Source organism: Coturnix japonica, chromosome 23, assembly GCF_054131305.1.
Source record: "Coturnix japonica strain WE chromosome 23, WE-NBRP24, whole genome shotgun sequence".
Classification (NCBI taxonomy): Eukaryota; Metazoa; Chordata; class Aves; order Galliformes; family Phasianidae; genus Coturnix; species Coturnix japonica.
In genome coordinates, this window is record NC_140685.1 from 3199461 (window position 1) to 3220170 (window position 20710).

Below are 20710 nucleotides of genomic sequence, written 5' to 3' on the forward strand. Positions count from 1 at the left end.
AACCACTTCTCTGAGTTCTTAAGAACAGGGTTTTATTTTTAGCATCGTTACATTTGATCCATCACTTATACAGCTGTTAGGGGACAAGTCTGGCTTTCAGAAACCCTTCATGGGCTTCCAAAAGCATAAAACCTTCGCTTCAAAATGAAATTGATTCAGAATGCACATGAAAAGAAAAACAAAACACAAAAACCTCACAAAAATACATGCAGGTTGAGAATAACGACGTAATGAGCAGCAAGGAGAAGGATATGTCATTTCAGATGAAGAGGAAAGAAAGGGCAGGAAGGCCAAACATACACTTTGAGGTAACAAATACAATGACGTTATGTCCACAGCCCAGCTGTTACTGAAGCCACTTAGGAAAATGAGTGCCTGAAAAGCAGTGACATAGTTGACAAACTTAAGGCTCAATGTTAGGTTTCGCATGAGATAAGTATCAAATTGTTTGGACTTTGGAGATAAATGGAAAGGACCAAGGTAAACTATTGAAGTTGGAGAGGTTGGTTGGAATATTTCTGGTGTTGTGGTTTCTGACAGGCTCTGGAGTCAGGTGAGTTTTACCAACTTCTCCACAGATTTAAGACGCATTTAAATCTTGTTCTCATTAGACAAACTTATCAATATATCAAGTCTGCTGAGATCTGGAGTCCAGTGGATTAGATCTACTTAAAAAGTGGTATATTGTGCTAAATTCCCCCAGAATAACCAACAACTCTCCTACACCAAAAAAAAAAAAAACAACCCAAAAAAAAACCACCCTTGGTTTTACTCAAATGAATGCTGACATGTCAAATTAATTTCATTTCCTCCTTTGGAATAAGAGCCAAGTGATACAAGTGATGGCTTTGGAGTAAGAAGGATCTTGACAGAGTTTGGATTGATGCTCCCATAACTCAGGACAGTGTTGTCTCAGGGAAATCACTGCTTGAAATATGTCACTGGGATATACACTTTGTTGAAAGCACCTTATCAGGGCAAGACGATCTTAACAAACCAAGTACCTGATTAGTAATCTAGCAAGGCAACACTCAGTAAAAGCTGTAGAAAGGTACATTTAAGAATAATGCTAATGCACAAGTAGCACATCAAGATTGATTGTCCAAAGAACAGGATGGCAGAAAAATGGATCACAAGCTGAACATGGATGAAGATGATGTCATTTCACAGTGAAATCTCATTTGGGGGTGCATGGAAATAATTTAATTGCTTTTTCGGCACGTTTGAGATCTTATCCGAAGCATCATTTCCCCTTTTGAATGCAATACAGTGAAAAACAACAGAAGGAATTTGGAAGCATGAGGTCTGCAGTGAGAGAAATGTGGGGTCTGGAGAAGAGGAGGTGGTGCTGTGACAGAAAGGAGATGTATGAAGATAGGGCTTATGATGCAAGTCTAAGCAAGACATCATGGCACTGTTTCTGATTGCAGCACACCCATATTCTTCATCAAAAACATTTTTAAGATACCCATTTATTTTCAGCAATAGCATTTTTCTTTCTCACAGTATTGTTTCTAAGCAAGAACTGTGTAACCACAGTGAAACTTTCCTATTCCTTGTGTCCTGCTGGCTGTGCAATGCTTCCCTTTTCAGGAGAGGTGAGGTAAGATCACTGGTGTAGCAGGAAATCAGTCCTCTCAAATGCCAGACTTTCTATTTTTCTTTTAAATTAAAAGTTCAACTAAAGCAGAAAAGGGTGGGAGACATAAAGAGTTTATTGCTAAGAAGACCAAAACTGGGGGATAAGATGTCTGGCTTTTGAAAAGTCCTTTCATAATGGCAGAGTTCTCTCTGACTGCAGATGACAGAATAAATTAAAAAGTATTCCTGCCAGCTTTACAGATACTGCAAGAAAATCTAAGGTTGCTTAATGGACTGGAATATAATCTCCGTGTTTTTGGTTTCCTCCATGTTACCCAAATCATTCACTTCAATAATTAAAGGATAATGAGCCGAGCAGTTTTCCCCTTTATAACCAGCCCTCTGTGGAGAGAAATTCCAAATAATAATTAAAAAAAAAAAGAAAAAAAGAATATTGTCTGGTGAACATGCCTGCAGATAATAGAAATATCCTTCATTCCCCCATCCTGGGGCTGTGGTTGCCATCCATCAGTCAGCTGCCATGCCAGGAGATGCTGTTAGGGACCAGTGGAGGGCCCAAGCACAGGGTGATCCATCACAGCCCTTGTTCCCAGTGCAGTTACAGTCACTCTTCTAGGAGATGGGTTCGTATGCATCCATGTAGAGACTTTCATTGATTAAGCAGGAAGACAAATGGGCCAGCATTAATTACAGCAGTTCTTCAACTTTTCTTGACCCCTTCCCTGGTGTCATCACCTCTTGGACACACTGCCTTCCTTTTCAAGTCTGTGGTGGGGAAAGGCAGCCCAGGAGCAGTGCAAGAGAGGATTTTATCTGAAAAACTGCATTTTCTCCCTTCCCTTCCCTTCCCTTCCCTTCCCTTCCCTTCCCTTCCCTTCCCTTCCCTTCCCTTCCCTTCCCTTCCCTTCCCTTCCCTTCCCTTCCCTTCCCTTCCCTTCCCTTCCCTTCCCTTCCCTTCCCTTCCCTTCCCTTCCCTTCCCTTCCCTTCCCTTCCCTTCCCTTCCCTTCCCTTCCCTTCCCTTCCCTTCCTTTCCCTTCCCTTCCCTTCCCTTCTCTTCTCTTCCCTTCTATTATTCTTTTTCTTCCTCTCCTTTTCCTTTTCTTCTCTAAAGGCACACAGCAGTATCCAACAGCTTTCCATACTGGAGTCTGGGAGATTTTCAGAACCATAAAATATTTATTCTCTTTTTTTTCCTTTTTTTTTTTTTTTTTTTTTTTTTTAAATTTCCATTAGGTCTTAATTCTCAATATTTTATAAGAACTGAAATTATCCAGGAGAGCTGAGCTTCAGTCGTGAATCAGACCCTGCGTAACCACACAACAATTTCTCCCACGTCCCACTTCTGGGTTGGAGTAGCCAGTCTCCCTACTGACACATCCAGGGCAGCCGTGCCTCGAGATGTCACCTCTTTGTCCTGGCAGGGAGCTGCTGGCAGGGAGCAGTACTCAGCACCCTTAGTGACCAATGGACACTTGCTGTGGTGCTGCCTGTTGGGGTTGGGATTCACCATAACCACCCTCATTAATGGCACACATTAAAGATTATTAATTCTGAACTCCATTTGTAGCCATAATTAAACTGTTCTCCTGTCCAAGAGGCAAAGCTGGGTTAAATGTAAGGAGCTGAGGACTCATCCTCCCCTCTGAGGAACCAGGCATCGTCCCCAGCACAATCTCTATCCCCACCCCCTCCTCATCCCCTAATTTGGGAAATCATTTGCATTCTTCCTCTGAAAGCATTAATTGAGAGGAGAACAAATGGAGTCCCCAGCAATTTGAGCAAGCCTCATTACTGCCCGAGGGCTTATTTGGAACCAGCAGCCGTCAAAACAACAATTGCAATGCTCTGGCCCAGCACCAAAACTATACTGGGAGGGCTGGTGGAAGAGATGGGGGTTTTGTTCTCCTAGAGCCAGTTGTGCACCTCTAATGACAAGTGCCACAGCCAGCCCCAGTGTATGGCTGCACCGTTGTGTCCTCTCCCTTATTACCCGGCTGCAGGAGGAAAGCCCGGCAGGGCAGGGATCCCAGACAATGTCATGTTTCTGAGGCCAGGGACCACCCGCAGCAGGAGATGCCACTTGCAATTAGAATGTGGTCGTTTGCTGCCTCAACTGACTTTGCTTTGGCTGGAGCAGAGCTTGGCCCCGTGGAGACGAGAGAGCTGATGTTCTTCCTGCTTTAACAGCTCAGGTTGTGCCAGGGGAGGGTTGGACTGGCCACTGGGAAGAACGAGTGGTCAGCTTTGCAAGGGGCTGCCCAGGGAGGTGGTGGAGCCCTCACCGCTGAAGTACTGAGATACGTGGATGTGGCACTGAGGAGGCATGGCTTAGTGGTGGGACTGTCAGGTTGGTGAATGGATTTAGCAATCTGGAAGGCCTTTTCAAACCTGGGTATTCCTATGGCTTTGTGGAAGGCAGGATGCTGCTCAGGGCCCCAGGACTGTAGACAAAGGACAGGAGTCTCATGTGCTTCAGGACAGCAACTTGCACAGCTCCGCATTGGCCCAGTTCCCATGCAATTGCCCAGCTGATATCAAGTGGTCCTCAAGCAGCCTAATTACATCTGTTTTCTCTAAACATTTACAACCAACAAAACGTGCATGTGTACGTTCAGCTGAGGGCCGTGGAGAAAAGCAGCAGCTGCTCCCCACGTTCCCACTGGAGCTTGTATATATTGCTGTGCTTTTTAAAGCATCTATTTACATTTTCCTTTTGGATCCCTCTTCACTTCCTGAGTAGATTTGGCCAAATCCAGCACTGGTAAAAAGAGGATGCATTGCCCCAATGTCAGCATAGCCACGCTCATTAAAGCAGGGTGGGAAGATGGGTGCACGATGGGTGTCCTCTATTGCTCATCCTTATTGAACCAGATATTGTTTCTCTGCAGCACTACTGGAGCACTCAGACCATGCTCTGAGCTGGAGGACCCCATGCAAACAAGCATGGCATTGTTACAGGAGCTGGAGCATGGTGTAGGAAGACAGGAGCCAACAGCTGGGTACTTGTGTTGGCTTCAGCAAGGAGGGCAGAGACACAGTGGAAGGGCTGTAGGATGCTGCATGGCTTTCTGCTAAGCAGGAGCCACAGTCTGGCTCTTGTTGGCTACTTTGGGGAAGTAATGAAGGAGCTTCCCAGCTTAGGATGTGACAGAGAGAAGTGCCATACAGAGGCTGTGTTGAGTCTCTGGCCCTGGAGAACAGTATTTCTATCAGTCAGCATATGATATTTTCAGTCTTTCACTGCTGAATGCCATCTCAGAGCAGAACAAGCCACATTTAATTACCCACAACATACAGCGAGACACTTACCAAGTGATCTGTCATTTTAAGGAAGTAGAGATGTACCTAAAGCCAAAAACACAGGTGCAATCTCAGAGCACTGTGCTAAGTCCAAGAACACGCTGGCATCCCCTGTGCTTCAGGTGAAAAAGAATCTTCTTCCCATAATTTCTTCTGCAGAGAAAAAGATAGAGCCCCATGGATCCTGATGTCACCTTGTGGAGTTCCAGAGACCTGCTCCCTCCCTCCCCAAGCTCCATCCCATTCACCTGCATTACCCAGCGTACCACAGCAGGTATCTCACACGCTTGGTCAACTCAGTGGCTCCTCAACAGTAGAGATTTAATTAAATTAGCAGCTTCAAAAACAAACTTGGAGATGAAGAGAAAATAGGTCTGGTGTGTTAAGCATAAAGAAATCCATCACTTAACAGTGACATTAACAAATGACGTTCGTTACTTATTTTCCAAATGACCAAGCCTGATCTCTGATGGAGAAGTAGGGGAGTCCAGTAATTCCCCTTTAATTGCTTCCCTTTGCATGATGGAAGAGGAGATCTGCTTACCAGTAACACAGCCCTGTGCTGCTGAGAATGTGCAGTTCTTCATAGAATAACATTTTATCTCAGTGCAGCATCAATACAAGCCTACATGTGTCTGGCATGAGCTCCTAAAAGCACGAGTTTGTTTGTGTTTGTGTTGCTGGTTCCTGTGCTAGCAGCCACCATCTGCTTTCACCTGTGTGGGCTGTGCTGCATGTCCCATATCGGTCCCCAGAATTCATTTGCAAAAGGGAAAAAGGAATCTGGATGCTGATGACAGTGCTGCACTTCATTGCTGTTTGGCACAAGGGAGTTTACGCACATCTATAGTTGTTTTATTTTCTTCTTGCTCATCTTTTGAAGCTGCCGTCCCTCAGCTCTCTTCTATATGCAGAAATGTTTGTGGCTGATTCAGTGCCTGCAGAGGTGTTTGCTTTTGTAAGCAGATGTGCTCTCAGGGGAACGTGTGTGTGCTTTGTGTAGGCTGGGACAGCACACGCCATACAGCAGCACCGTGCCGTTATCATTGCCAGCTCCATGTTACCCTGTCCTTATCTCAACCCTGAGCCCATTCCCATTGTATTTACTCCTTAGTTCTGCACAGGATGAAGAGTCAGAGGTGTGGATGGGTTCAGCTGCACATCAGGGTGAAACCAGTGGGGAAACTGAGGCACTGCCATGACAGACCCAGGTCACCCCATACATCAACCCCCTGGCAACAACCCCAGTGCCAACCACCAGAGCATCCTTCCTTCAAGGACACGAAATGAAGGGATCCTGGCTGAGCTGCCTGGGTCTTGCTGCCATGCAAGGAAGGGCTGTTCCAGATCAGGAGTCCTTCATGGACTTCACATTGTGAATCCCAGCTCAACTCCAAGGTCAGGGCCGCACTGCACCAGAGCTGGCTGCAAGCAGAGCTATTTCTGCTCACAGTTGGTTTAGGTTTCAGAGGCATCACATAAACATTCCCAGTAAAGATACTTCTTCCAAGGATCTAGGCCAAGTGGGGCTTCCTCCTTTGTGTTTATGGGAAAGCATTTTGTTTAGACTGAAAAGCAAACGAACAACTCCACTTATTTCTCCCCAGCACATTGCAACCAGCTCACAGGCATCTGGGGTGGGAGATTCAGCACAAGCTCAAGCAAAATCCACATTAAATGTCCCATAACAAGACCCTCGCATTTCAGCTGTGGGACATGGGGCTGGGCGAGGGCAGGAGGCACCATCCACCATACATCCTGCACAAGTAGGGTTGTCCTAAGATCACAACAGCAGATAAATGCTTCTCTTAAGCATTATTCTGGCCTATGAACCCATCCCACAATCTATTCACTGCCTGGGAAGGTTGGAAAATGCAGTACTGCTTTGCCCTGTGGTTTTTGGAACTATAAAAAAAGGAGGTATTTTGGATTTTGCCTTTCAGGGCTACCACTAGGTCGAACGTTCACCTCTGTATGAACACCAGCAGTAGGCTTTACACCCAAGAAGTACCACTCGGAATAGACTGTAAGTGAGAACTAACCTGGTGTCTATACCTCTGAGCAGGGGGAATTTCCCTAAGGGTTGAAAGAGTTCTGTCCGAGCCTTTCATGGAGTTATTATTTCTTTGATTTAAAGAGGGGGGAAAAAGCGATGAAAATCTCTGCCGAGAACAGCTGGCTAATTTTTACTCTTTCTTTATAGCAAATCCCAGCCAAAATCTGGCTGCTGGCAAGCACGAACCCAACATCTGCAGGAGGAGAGGCCTCCAGCCTCTCCAGCTCGCTGGAATTTTCCAGCTGCTGTTAAACATTTCCCAAGTTCAGTATAGAGCCTGTTGAGGTAGGGATGGGGTGTCCAGGTGGGTGCTTTTTGCTCTGTCCTAGTGCCTGGCTGAGGATGGTGAGGGTGTCTGGAGAAAAGCCCAACCTTTTATTAGGGCTCTGAGGGGTTGGCTTTTCCTTCTGGGACCAACTGGAGGAACTCCTAATCCCATGTTGGCCTTGTCCATTTTTCTCCATGATTTGGACCTTAAGTCATGGCCATCATGACTCAATATACATCCTGTTCGTCTCATGAACACTATCACCATGGTGTCCTCACTCAATAATCCCAGAGCTTTTCACAGCTGCTCAGTGAATATGCCTCTCCCAGTGTGCCGGGTCTGGCTTCCTAAACTCACCCATTCAACAACACCAGCAGCCATCAGGACTGAACTGTGCCCATCCTCAAGGACTTACAGGGAAGGCTGGTCCTTCAACTCCAACAGCTTTCTTATTTGAGTCCAGCTGCTTCCAAAAGTCCTTTCCAAGGCTGGTTGATAGTTTCAGCATGAAACAAGACAATGAGGCTCATTTGGGTGTCCACAAAGCAGCAATCATATATTCTCTGGTATTTGCAGGTCTGGAACTGAAGGAAAAGTGACAAGTGGCAGCATCAGGAACCATCTCACCTCTATTTCTGATCAAGCCAATAATCCCAAAATAGGGGCATGAGCAGGCCCTGAATTAGCTGCCTGGTACAGTGATCCAGCAGCTCCCACCTCCAAGTCCCTAAACACCCTTCAAAATTAACCCACAAAAAGATGAGAGCCCATTGCTGCCTGGTAACACTCCAGGCATCTGCAGGAAGGAGGCAATGCAAGGGTTAAGGCCCTTGGCAGCAATTCAGTTGCGCGATGCAATAAAATATTTTATGACATTTTTACAATATTGTGCAATGGGATTTTGAGCCCTCGAAAGAAAACATGATGTAAAAGTAAGACGCAGCAGCATCGAGCAGACACCACAGGTATGAGATGCTTTCCTTCCCTCCCATCTCCTCCCTTCTCCCTCTGCCCTCAGTGCAACCAGGAGCCCTCATTCCTGCCCCACTCACCCCAGAGTCCTCAGTGCTTCCCAGCACATCTGCACCAATTTTATGTGCATGCCACATACTTCCATGGTGAGCACATAGTATAAGTTGCTACAAACAGTCCCAATAAATGTGGGAGCCAAGTGTGCCTAAATATTACAACATATTAAACACCTTTTAGCCTGATCCATAACCTCGTAATTGGTATAAAAATAACAAGATTTGTCTTTACATGGGATTTCAGTGTTGTCGTTGCTGTCCATTCACTGTGTGACACTGTAGCTCAAGACAGCAGTGGTAGGGTAAACTTGTGAGCAGCTAAAATCATTTGGGACACTAAGTCAGTGGATGCCAAACACCCTGAACTAACTCAAGTGAGACTAAGACAAAGAAAATTGTGTTCATTTCAAAAGAATATCAGGATATTTCATTTAATGGTGAAACAGGGATGTAGATATTGTTTAGTGGGCATGGTGATGATGGGTTAACAGTTGGACTAGATGATCTTGGAAGTCTTTCCCAACCTGAGTGGTTCTATGATTATAGGGAGAAAGAGAGGATGCTCAGGTAGGATACCAGGAAAAACTTCTTCTACAAAGGACTGGTTATACATTGGAAGAACCTGGGAATTCAGGGAGTCACTGCCCCTGGAGGTGTTCAGGAAAGAGGTAACTGTGGTATTTAGGGATGTGGCTTAGTGGATGTAGTTGTGATGGGTTGACAGTCAAACCAGATGATCTTGGAGGTCTTCTCCAACCTTAATGATTCTACAGAGAAAGAGAGAATGTCTAAAGCACCAAAGTAAGTTTCATCAGAAATAGTTTGTCTCAGAGGTTCTCCACAATGATATGGAGGTGACTCTCATTGGGGAGGACTGAGGCTTTCCTATCAGAACAGCTGCAGCAGAGTCTTCAGCAGAAGTGACGAGAAGTCACCAGATGCATTGAGTATGATTGTATCTATCACTGCACCATTAGTCCTTCTAGAAGCCAATGTAAGGAGAAAGCTCATGTTGTCCCAGAGCTGCCACTGAAGGTGTGAGAGTGTCAGGAGGTTCCTGTGTGTGGCATAAAATCATATAAACTGGCAACACTCTATTGGGAAGAAGGCAAGATAAGGAAAGCCTAATTCAATCTCATGCTCTGGAGGAGCAACAGAATGGCTGCAACCTGCTGAGGTGGTTGGGATGGGACTGCTCTGGAGTCCTGGTAGGGCACAGAGCAGCTCAGATGGAATCCCAGCATCTGAACTGATGAGAGATCCAACATCATGGCTTATTTGTCTGATCAAACAGAGCAAATCCCTCACTCTGATCCCGCTGATGGCTCTAAATTGCTTTAAACATTGTTAAATGAACCACACAATACATTCTCAATGAAAGTATTTTGTCTTTCTAATGGTGACTTGGACTGACTTCAGTGGGTGTTTCTTCTCCTTTGGAGGGCCCTGCTGAGCAAGTGGTGTCTGTGAGGACTCACCTGAACTGGTTTTGCTCTTTTGTTTCCACCCATCGACCATTAACTTGGGTTTTATTACACGGCTCCAGCCATGCTGAGAGCTTCCTTGTGTTCTGAAGGGTGCAATTACCGGCTAATTAGGCAAGAGGCAGAAGGTCAACCTGCACAGGGCCAGCTGCCAAATTGAGGCAGGACACAAGCTGTCTGGCCCTTCCTGAAAAGGAGTCTGTGGGGGTTCTCATGCTTCATCCCATGGGATGGGGCTGCCCATGGGGAGTGCACTGGGAAGGGTTCTCAACCAACCAATAAATCCACATTACACAACTGAAAGAAAACAAGAAAAACCATTGGCTTGGGAGAAAGGAAAGGGATTCTGCAAGTGAGGCAGGAGAGAAAATTTATCTCCTCTGAAGCAGCTGTGACTCCAGCACTGGGCACATGGGAGTTCTCCACACTGGGTGCCCCTTCAGCTCAGGAAATCCCATGCAGCTGGAAAATCCTTCCCATTTCACTGCAGGTTTACCTAATTCCCTCTCCAACATCTTGCAGGGTATCCACCATCACCCTTTGGTCCATCTTCCATCCCTGGCATCATTCACACAAAGCTTTTGGTGGCCTAGTGTGGGATCCCAAAGCACCGGCAGATCACCTTGAATGCTCCTTCTTGAGATCTGCTTAAAGCACCTGCTGGTGGTTGTCCTGAGAGAGCTGGAGGGTGCCCAGCCAGCTGCTATCGATGGCATCACCACTTGGATTACATCAGTTCTTGTGACATTGGCCAACTGAAACTTTGCTCCCCAAGGGAGGCCCAGCTTAATTGAGTGTGGTTATTAATATTGCATTATCAGCAGCCAGATGGTCCAGGGACAGGCAGTTTTTATACATTTTACGGATGTCCTTCAGTGGAAAATTATTTCCACTTATCTTTCGTCCTCTTATACTTGAAGTAGAAGGAGTTGTGGACAGCAGCACCCTCCACTGAATCAGTCACCATGAGGAAGCACCTGAATGGAGAGCCTGATGTGGGAAGATGTCTGAATGGGGGTTAATTAAAACAGCTCCATGGGATGGCTGGGGGTGGGAGGTAGTGGTGGATCCTTCCCACCAAGTCTAGAACTTGCCCCTCATCCCCAAAGTGGCACCTCAAGGAAGCTATGGGGAGCACAGATCCCCGGAGTGAAACAGAAGTGAAATGCCAATTCAGGCATGAGTTTGGGTGCAAACTGCTCAATGCACTGCATGTGTAGAGAAAGCTTAGAGCAATAAACACCTACTTAGAGGTCTCAGTGAAATGCTTAGCATCAGGTGAGCTGAGTCCTCCCTGGGTGACAGCACTCAGGCAACCACTGGGGTGCTGGATGATTCAGAACATTTTGTGATTTGTTATGCAAACCTTTGCTCCATGCCCAGGCAAGTGATTTGGCTGAGCTCAAGGAACCTCCATCATCTCCATGGTGTCCCCTTACCCCAGCAATGGGTCCACTTCCCACTGGGGTCCCACCACCCCAACACCAGAATTAGTCCTTACTGGGAAGAAAGCTTTTCTTTAGTTTATTTATATTTCACTTATAGGGCTTTGCTGGTGCACTCCCTGGGCTGGCCATTCACCGGGAACATCATCAGCAAAATAGCAAACAGATGTTATCCAAGATCATTCATAAATATTTCATAGCAGCCTGTGAGCCACCCGGTGAAAGACAGAGACCTCAGCACCCGGTCTGAGCTTATTACCAGGCACCAACAAACACTTCTAATTGTGTCAGCGGCGATGCCAATATTATTGACAGCAGCGGAGAGAACGGCCCGCTGCGGTTATTTGCTTTGCTGTGGGTACCCAGGCTAATAAAACGGAAATTGAAGGTGATGGATAAGACTTTGTGGAGAGTCTCTTCTCTTTATTAGATTAACACAGAAACAGAAGCAAACGGGGAGAGGTGAGGAAGAGAGGGAAAGGCCACAGAGATGAGCAAGGGAGCTCAGATGGATGTGGAGGGGGTGCAGGACTTGGAAAGACTTTTGGTTCTGCCATGTATTTGCTCCACGCCAGTTACTTCCCAGCAGCAGCAGTGCTGTCCCTATGTCACCAGGGTTGATGTGACACTTGATTCGTTGCTGTTTGCGGAGCATTTTGAGGTCTTTGCTTGAAAGGAGCTTTTATTAAAGTTCCTGCCTGCTAAGAACTGCCTGGGACTAATAAACATGGTTTAAGAAAAGTAATTTGGGGACATGACAGCAGCTTGGTGGTGGTGCTTTAGGGTGCGGAATTGTGTGTGTGTGCAAGCGGACGCAGCTCACTAATTCTCCAGAGATCCTCCATTTATTCGGAGGCAAAAGACTCCCATGTGAACATAAGACTTGCTATGGCAATATTTTATATGCATGTTTTAATCCTCTCTCTAAGCAGCCCGTTTATTAAAACTCGGCAAGTTTCAATTTTTGAAGCCGGTTTCTTGAGCTGTCATTATCCTCCTGCTGCAGCAGATTAGCGGATTGCTAGGAGGATGCAATTTGAGCTCAATTAATTCTGCTTCAAGTCCCAATTCAGAGCTGCTAAATAGCTCTCAAAGCCTCCCATCAGGATCCCAGCACTCCTCTCCCCTGTGAATTCAGCCTTGGGAGCACTTTTCTATCGGGATTCCTGCTGTCACTGCCCCACAGCAGCCCCATGGCACCAGTGGGCTCACACCACATCAGCACCATTACACTCCCATCCAAAAGGGCTTTTATGAGACCTTCTGCTGGGTCTCTCTAAAGCATCCTGCGCCCAGGGAGCGAACACAGAGCTGAGGTTGCAAAAAAACATCCCCAGTGTTCAAGCTCTCTTCTCTTCTGAATCCCTTTCATCAGATCAGCTCAACCGTTGGTGCAATCATTTTCATGTCTGCTTGAGTGCAGTAATGAGAGGGAATGGCAGAGTAAAGCAGATAATATGTAAAGCACTGAAATAAAAATAGTCGGTCCGCAAGCCAGGGTGGTTTTATTTCCTTTGGGTAAGGCTTGCCTTGGCTGTCATAAGCAGGATTAAACCAGGGCCTTGAATTAACCTGCCGGGCCCAGAGCTGCAAATCCTTACTCATGCAGTTGGGTCTATGAGGGTGGAAATTGGGCTCCGGGAGCTGTGTTAAATCACCATTCAAGCACGGCCATTGGCTGCTCCTTCTGCCAGCAGCTGTCCTTCCTCACATTCCTCTGCACAACCTGTACCACCAGGGCTGCCCAAACTATCACGAATCTTGACCTAGTTTACAAACAGGTATCGAGTCTATTTCCTCCGTTCTGGCCTCCGTCTCTCTTCCTTCCTTGCTCTCCCTCTTGTGCTCACAAGTACACATTGCACGTGCTCCTTCCAGCCACCAGCCAGCACCGCTCGCATCCAGCCTGCCCTGTTTGCTCCCATGGGTGCACAGTCAGACTGCACAACCTCCCACCATCCTGCTGGGTTTTGCTCTCTGGAAGCCCAAGAGAAGGGAGCCAAGGTATCACCATCACTATGAATACAGAGAAACTGACTCTTGTGGCTGCTTCTACTGCTTTTTCTGTTAAGACAAGGAGGATTTCTAGAATGCAGACCACCTGGAAGAGAATAGACTGGGGCTGGGGGGACAGAGCCATCCTCTTGGTAGTGCAGTGCTCCCTGAAGCAGCTTTTCACAGTGAAGTGAAGAACTGAGACAGCTGCACTTTGCCAACAGCCTCCCCTCACCAAATGCAATGAAACAAAAGAGAACCCACATCTCCAGGTGGGACCACAGAGAAATTCCTGTCTTCCTGATGTCTGGACATCACTGGACTCGCTTCTGTGCTGCCTGCATCCCTCAGAGCTTCATCCCACCATGAAGCATCACTGAAAGCATGAAAGTGCAAAGCAGGCACTGCTCTGGTGCATGGTGCCATCATTCACACCCATACAGCATGCTGTCTGGAGCTGGCACTTCCTCACACATGAGCCTTTCTGAACCCATGTCCCCAAGGCAAGGAAGAAAACACGACTCACTGCAATGTGTTGGCTTCAAAGGGATTCCCCAGCTGCCTGATGGACACCTGGCCCCGCAGGAAGTGGGCTGAAAAAATACTCAGTCCCTAAAGGTCAGCATGTGGCACACTGGTGGCCTGGCTGGGAGTGAAGGGCACAGCTGCAGGATTGCCAGGATGTGCTGCTGGCACAGGTGCTGCACATCAGGGATTCTCCATCTCAAATGCCTCCGCTGTCCCTTGTACATCATTTCATCCCTCTTTGCATGTTGCAGTCTTGGCTGTCCCACGTCTTATGGTCAAGCACGCAGGTGGGCTGCTTGGCTTTCCTGTTGCTGTCCATCACTCATAGGCACATTACAGTGCAGGAGTGCTCCTATGGTTGGATGCTGGCACATGGTGCCCCAGAGATTTGCTGTCTCCCAGAGATCCAACTCTGCCCTATGGAGGTGACACCCACACAGGGAAAGCTGCACACAGCCTCTGTGTCCTGCAGTGGGTTGGCTCACACAGCCACCAGCAGATGGGCTGGAGAAATCTGTGACCCATCTCCATGTCCTCTGCCACTGCTGTTGTGCTCACAGAGATGCCCGAGATGATGTAAATCCATCTGAACAGGAGGTTCTGGGCTGCCTGCAACCCCTGCCCCATTCCCAGGCAGCCAGCAGGGTTCCATGGAGCCAGGGGAAGGCTCTGGGAGCACTGATTGGGATGGGATATTAATGAGAGCATCAACTAAATTGAGAGTGTGATCAGAACAGCTCTTGCAGGCAGAGCAGAGGGGCTTCAAATGTTACACTCCCCTGCTGTAATTTCCAAAGAGGTTTTGCCAGCTTACACCAACATTAAATCTTTCATCCGCTATTCTGTCTGTCACCCAGTGGCTCTTAATGCCCGGCACAGCTGGAAAGTGACCAAACAGCTTCCAAAAGCAGCTGCCCTGAGCCTCACTGCTAACCCCAGTGCTAGGAGCAGGGGCAGGAGCTGCTGGCAGATGAGCAAAGATTCATTTGGAAAACTGGAAAACAGGGAAAGAGTGGAGATTTTGTTGTTGTTGTTTTGTTTTGCTTTTTAATGGGTCCTTGCCATGAAATGGGAGGATATTTATCAAGACCTTTCCCAACAGAGCTGAATCTTTGCACCTAAACCCTACAACCGGAGCCCAAAGGGCTGTCCCAGGGTGATGACCAGGATATTGCTGGAGCAGCCAGTGGATCTCCAGACCCCAAAGCAGGTGATATGTTAAAGCCAAGGGCTGTGCCTTTGTGCAGAACCAGACATCTGGCACAGGGCTGCAGCGATGGCTCCAGCCCATGGCCTGCACTGCGCTCATGGAGACCCCAATGGCAATTCTCATGCAAATGGCTGGACGGTGCGAACAGATGTGAAACATTTGGTTCTGTTCTTGTTGGCTTGTAAAGAAATTGTGTGACTGGAAGGGGAGAAAAAAGGGGCGAAAGTTTATAACAATGGTTCTCCCTTGGTGGCCCAAAGCAATGGAGTTTATGTCAGGCTGTGCCAAATTCATATCTCTGAGTAAATGGGACCGGCCTTGTCAGGCTTTGAGGTAGAAGCAATGCACAAATATTATAAATACAGGAAAGTGTGGAAGCTGTGTCATGTCCAACGTGGAGCCATCCATCATCTCCTCCCCATCCTGAGTTTATAAAGTGGTTTCTGACGGTGCTCAGACAGTTTACTTGACCGCGCGGACGGGGCTGGAAAAGCTGACGGCATGCTGCAAGTATGTCGCGCTCACTCACAGGGAGCCCCGCCAGGAGATGCCCTGGCAGGTTTTGTTGACATTAGCTGACGGAAAGGAAAAATCCACCGGTGCAGAGAAGCAGGAGAGGTGGAAGCACGGTGTGGTGCAGCTGTGCCATCACCTCCTGCTGCCCCTTGCTAAGGGTGTGGGACAGGGACGCAAAGCTTGACGGTGGCACAGCACGTAGCAATGCTCAGCCTCCTTGGCTGGTTTTCCTCTTTGTTCTGTGGGTACAGAATTACTGCGGGGACACCCAGCAGCGTGCATGGTCAGAAATGTGCATGAGGACAATTAGCCATGCAGAGAAACTTATTCAATGAGAACGATGCATGGTATGCCCACATGTTTGCACGCTGCAAACATACAGACATCCCAAGCCCATGTGCATGCCCAAACCTCCTCCTGCTCACCTGTGCATTCACATATTGCAAATGCTCATACACAGCAGCATCCATCCCTCCATACACATTCACCACATTCACCACATTTTAATGTTGACTTTTCCCTCCTTCATCTGTGTGGAAATCTGGGACAAATATGGACACAGTGAAGGGGAACCTCAAGGTTGAGCTTTTCCCACCTTGAGCCCTCCCAGGATTTTTCTGTGGATGCTCCCAGTGGGACACAAAGGGTTCACAGGTGGTTGTGGAGGGCAGGAGGGAGCAGAGACAGTGAGAAGGAAGAGAACAGCAAATCTGATCAGTGCATGGCAGATGTGGGGCCAGCCAAGAAGAGCCACTGTGGGCTACCAACGTGTCCAACCCAGCCTGCCTTCATCTCAGCCCTGTTCACCAAGCAGAGGTGACAACATCTCCCTGTGCCTGTCCAGTTGAGGCTCACAGGACACACTCTGGGCACATGCATGGATGGCAGGTTCTCCCACCCCTGGATTTTCCAATGGGCTCAGCACAGCGACTGCTTATGGCCCAGCCTTATCTCGAAGCCTTGGCGAGTTCTCCAGGCATGACTTCATGGCTGTCCCCAAGCTGGCAGCAGCCCAGCATTGCCTAGCAGGAGCACGCTGTCTGTGGACAGGATGCTAAGAATACAGGATTGAGCCCAAACTCCCGGGGTGATGTAAGTGGGCCAAATTTCCCATACAAGGCAGGAATGTGCATCTCGCCTTCACCCTTCCAGCAGGAACTAATGCTGCTTTGCTTCCTTTTAAAGAGCTCTCTCCAGCCCAGCCAAGGCAGTACATGGAGCTGCCACCAGCCCTATACCACCAGGATGTGGATCTGCAGCCCAGCTCGTGGCCCCCTGGCTCTTTTCCCCATCTCTATTGCCCTACTCCAGCCTTCAGCAATCTCCAAGCATCACTTAGTTACAAAAAAATGACCCTTAACTTTAGTGCCCCTCGTTTAGGGTTTGGAGAGAAGAACAGCTTTGCACACTGTGATGAATGAAACCAGGACATGAGCACAGACAGCTCCTGTCTCCACTTAGGTTCAGCCTCATCACTGCAGTCCCAGTGGCCACTGAGCCCAATCTGGACCAGAATCCTAACCCTAACCCTGGCCAAGCACAGATAAAAGCTTCAAAAACCAACTCTTCTTCCCCAAACCTTTTTCAGTTTCCTCAAAAGCACATTTTTTTTCCTTCCTTCCTTCCTTCCTTCCTTCCTTCCTTCCTTCCTTCCTTCCTTCCTTCCTTCCTTCCTTCCTTCCTTCCTTCCTTCCTTCCTTCCTTCCTTCCTTCCTTCCTTCCTTCCTTCCTTCCTTCCTTCCTTCCTTCCTTCCTTCCTTCCTTCCTTCCTTCCTTCCTTCCTTCCTTCCTTCCTTCCTTCCTTCCTTCCTTCCTTCCTTCCTTCCTTCCTTCCTTCCTTCCTTCCTTCCTTCTTTTTTCTTTCTTTTTTTCTGTACTGAAGAGTAACACTAAAAAGCACAAAAGGCCCTGATAGTATTTATTGTTGTTCCAAACCACGGCTGGTCACAACCGTACCAAACCTGGCACGAGGCACACAGCACACAAATAAAACAAGACACAAACAAAGGTAATAAAAGAGACAAGTATCTGTTTCAAAAGCACAGTGAGAGCAGCAGGAGTGTAACTACTTCATGTTCCAGCTAATATAGCTGTCTGGAATGGTGCTCCAAAAGCTATACCAGGGAGCATTTTATTGGTTTCCCTTGGAGAGCTCTTGTAAATATTTGCCTGCAGTGTCTGCGGAGCACTGGTAATGTTGGGTGATTGCTTTGCTTTACCAGCTAAGCAGAACAACCAACAGGTCGAGGTTACCTGAACAGTGCAACTCTCACCGTGGGCAATACACATGGAAATGTCAACACTCCAGTGTGGAGCACCCAGACTCCTCCAAGTAGCACCCAGCCCCTCTTATATGGCACCTGTACCCCTTGTGTATGGGACAAACAAACTGCCCCATAACAGCAACCAGACCCACCAAGCAGCACCCAGACCACTCTAAGGCACCATGCAGCCCCCAACCATCACCATGTAGCACCCCTGTACATACACTTCATGCAATACCCAGTGTCAACTTGTATCACCCAGAGCCCACCATATAGCACCCAGACTGCTCTATGTGGCCACCAGCCCCTCTGTGCAGCACTCATACTGTTCTGTGTAGCACCCAGTGCACTCCATGTAGCACCCAAGCTGATATCACAGTCCCTTCCATGTAGCAACCAACAACCCCAATGTAGCACCCAAACTACCCCATATGTCACCCAACATCACCATGTAACATCCACCATATAGCACCCAACCCTATCAGACCCTTCCATGTAGCAGACACTCCATGTAACACCCAACATCAAGATATATCAGCCAAACCCCATCATACAGCACCCAACCCCTCCAAGAAGCACCCAACCATGTAGCAACTGCCATTTAGAAGCCAACCTCATCATGCAGCACCCAGACCCACCAAGTAGCCCTTGGGAACTGATTCAGTTGCTTCCAGAGAAGGCTGAGCCATTAACAATCTGTAGAGGCACTCCAGGTATACATCAGCCTATATATTTCAAATGGGGTCATTTGAACACCTTTTGCCCCCCAGATACAGAAGCATAATCCCAAAATCCCAGAGGTGTTCCTCCCATCCATCCATAGGGTCAAGGCTTCTCCTTGAGCACAGTGGGAAGGGCAGGGTGAGAGAAAAGGACCATCTAGGGGCAGCTCAGTCCTGAGCCCACACAGGGCCTTGGGTCCCATTCAACCTCCTCCTCTTACCACGTCTTGTTAATTCATGCTGCCGACCTGAGGCTCCCAGATGTCCACACACTGCATGCCAACTTCCTGATCAAGTTGGCCTGGCCTCCATTGGGAGGAAGGGTTTGATACAGAGTGGATGGAGCTGGATCCCAGCAGCAGCTGTTGGATGAGTGCCTTCTGCCTCAGCCAAAGCAGGATCAAAGTTTCATCTGCTTCCTGCCAGCAGGTCTGCTTGCTTATTGGGGGCAGGCATCCAATATTCTGCAACGGGTCAGGTCAGTTTGTTGGGTTAAGTGAGGGCAGACTGAAAATATCCCCCCAGAAGGTCCTTTATAGAAGGATGCAGGAGGCTCTGCTCACATGGATTCTGCCCCCAAAGGCCTGGTAGGACCAGGGCTCACCCAGGAACCATAGACAGGCTGAGGACCCAATGGGGCTCTCTGGGACAAGGTGAGTCCCACAACCTGCAGGTAAGAAGTCCTTGAACTTTCATTGTGATTTCAGATGGGAAAAATCCAGGAGATGGCTGAGCTCAATGGAGGGTTGGGGTCTTCATTGTCTGCTCCCTCTCCTTCAGGTTCACAGACCCGCAGGCCAGCCTGTCCCCATTAGCTATCGTTCCTATTCATTTTAGATGAAGAGGTTTTTGTCATCAGAGCCCACGCGGGGTCACAATGCCCCTTGGTGATGGATCTGCCCTGTCCCAAACCCTGCTCCCCACCACAATGGGATGTTTTCTTTGGGAGCAGCTCCATGTCAGGCCATGCTCCCTTTGCCTCCAGCCCTATAAGCATCCATTAAGCACTGAGTTCTCCATTCCTGTTCTGACCACACTCCCAGTTTAACCCCTGATCCCATGTAGGCTATGGGTCAGTGGGAAAAGGGAAAAATCACAGCTATGAGGCACTGGCATGGGCTGAGTGTTTGGGAGGATCTGGGCTTGAAGCCTTTCCTTGTGAGTCGTACGGGAGACGACTCTGTTGAGCAAAAAGTCTTGGTACCAAGAGAAACTCATCCAAAATCAAGGACAAAACCTAATCGACCTCCAAGAAGTGTCATGTTTGCAGCTTTGCCAGCAGAGCCTGCAGCAACGTAGGGTGAAGCTTTTGGTGATCTCCCAATTGCTCTGCCAATGAGTAAATCCCCCTTTTGGGAGGCCGCTGCTGGAGCCTCACATTCAGCCCCAGCAGCAGCAGCAGCAGCGATGAGTCAGGCTCTGAAATAAAATCACAGCATTGCCTTAAATATCGCAGCGCCGGTTTAAACACAGATATATCGGGCTGACTGCTTTCTAGACACCAAAACTCTTAAATAGAGTCTGGTCATATTTTCCCCAGGCAACTGGTGACTGTTTCATGGAAAGCTGAGATTCTCACTGATATTTCCAGGAAATATAAAGCAGAAAGCAGTGAGTGATGCGGCTCAGCCTCATGCAGGCACTCGTCCCATCCCCTTCACCCTTCTTGTTTTCCCCACTTGAAATGACCATTTATTCAAGCTGAAAACGTAACATTGTTCCGAGCACCCAGGAAAGAAGCCCCATAATAAGCAGCAGGGAAAAGTCGGAGCACTTCCCATTGATTGCATTCCTTCTGCAGGGCCCACTCCAAAGCCCATTGATGTCAGCAAAGTCTTTTCATTGACTTCAATGAGCACCGGATCACAGGGTAGGCTTATAAAGGCATTTAGGTTCCTAATGATGTAAGTAGTTGCCTAGAGGTGTTGGGGGCCTAACCTGCTTACAGCCCTTTGTAACTCACACCAGGCATCTGCCTGCATGTCAGAGCATGGAAATACCTGCAACACTGCAGCATGGCCAAACACACAGAGCTGGAACTGCATTTGCAAACATCAGGTGTATGGATCTGGTTGCACTGCTGCTGAGCGGGTCTAAGTTTGGAAGTCCCAACATTCGAGTGTCAGCTTAGAGAGGAAGCATCCTCAAGCTGAGAGAAGATCGAGTCGAATAATTCATTGCAAGTAACATTTGTTATGAATTTTGGCCTGTTTACTATTTGGAAACACATTTCTAGTAGTCAGCCAGCTCTGCAGATGGCTGATTACTATTCATTGCAATTTTTTTCCCCT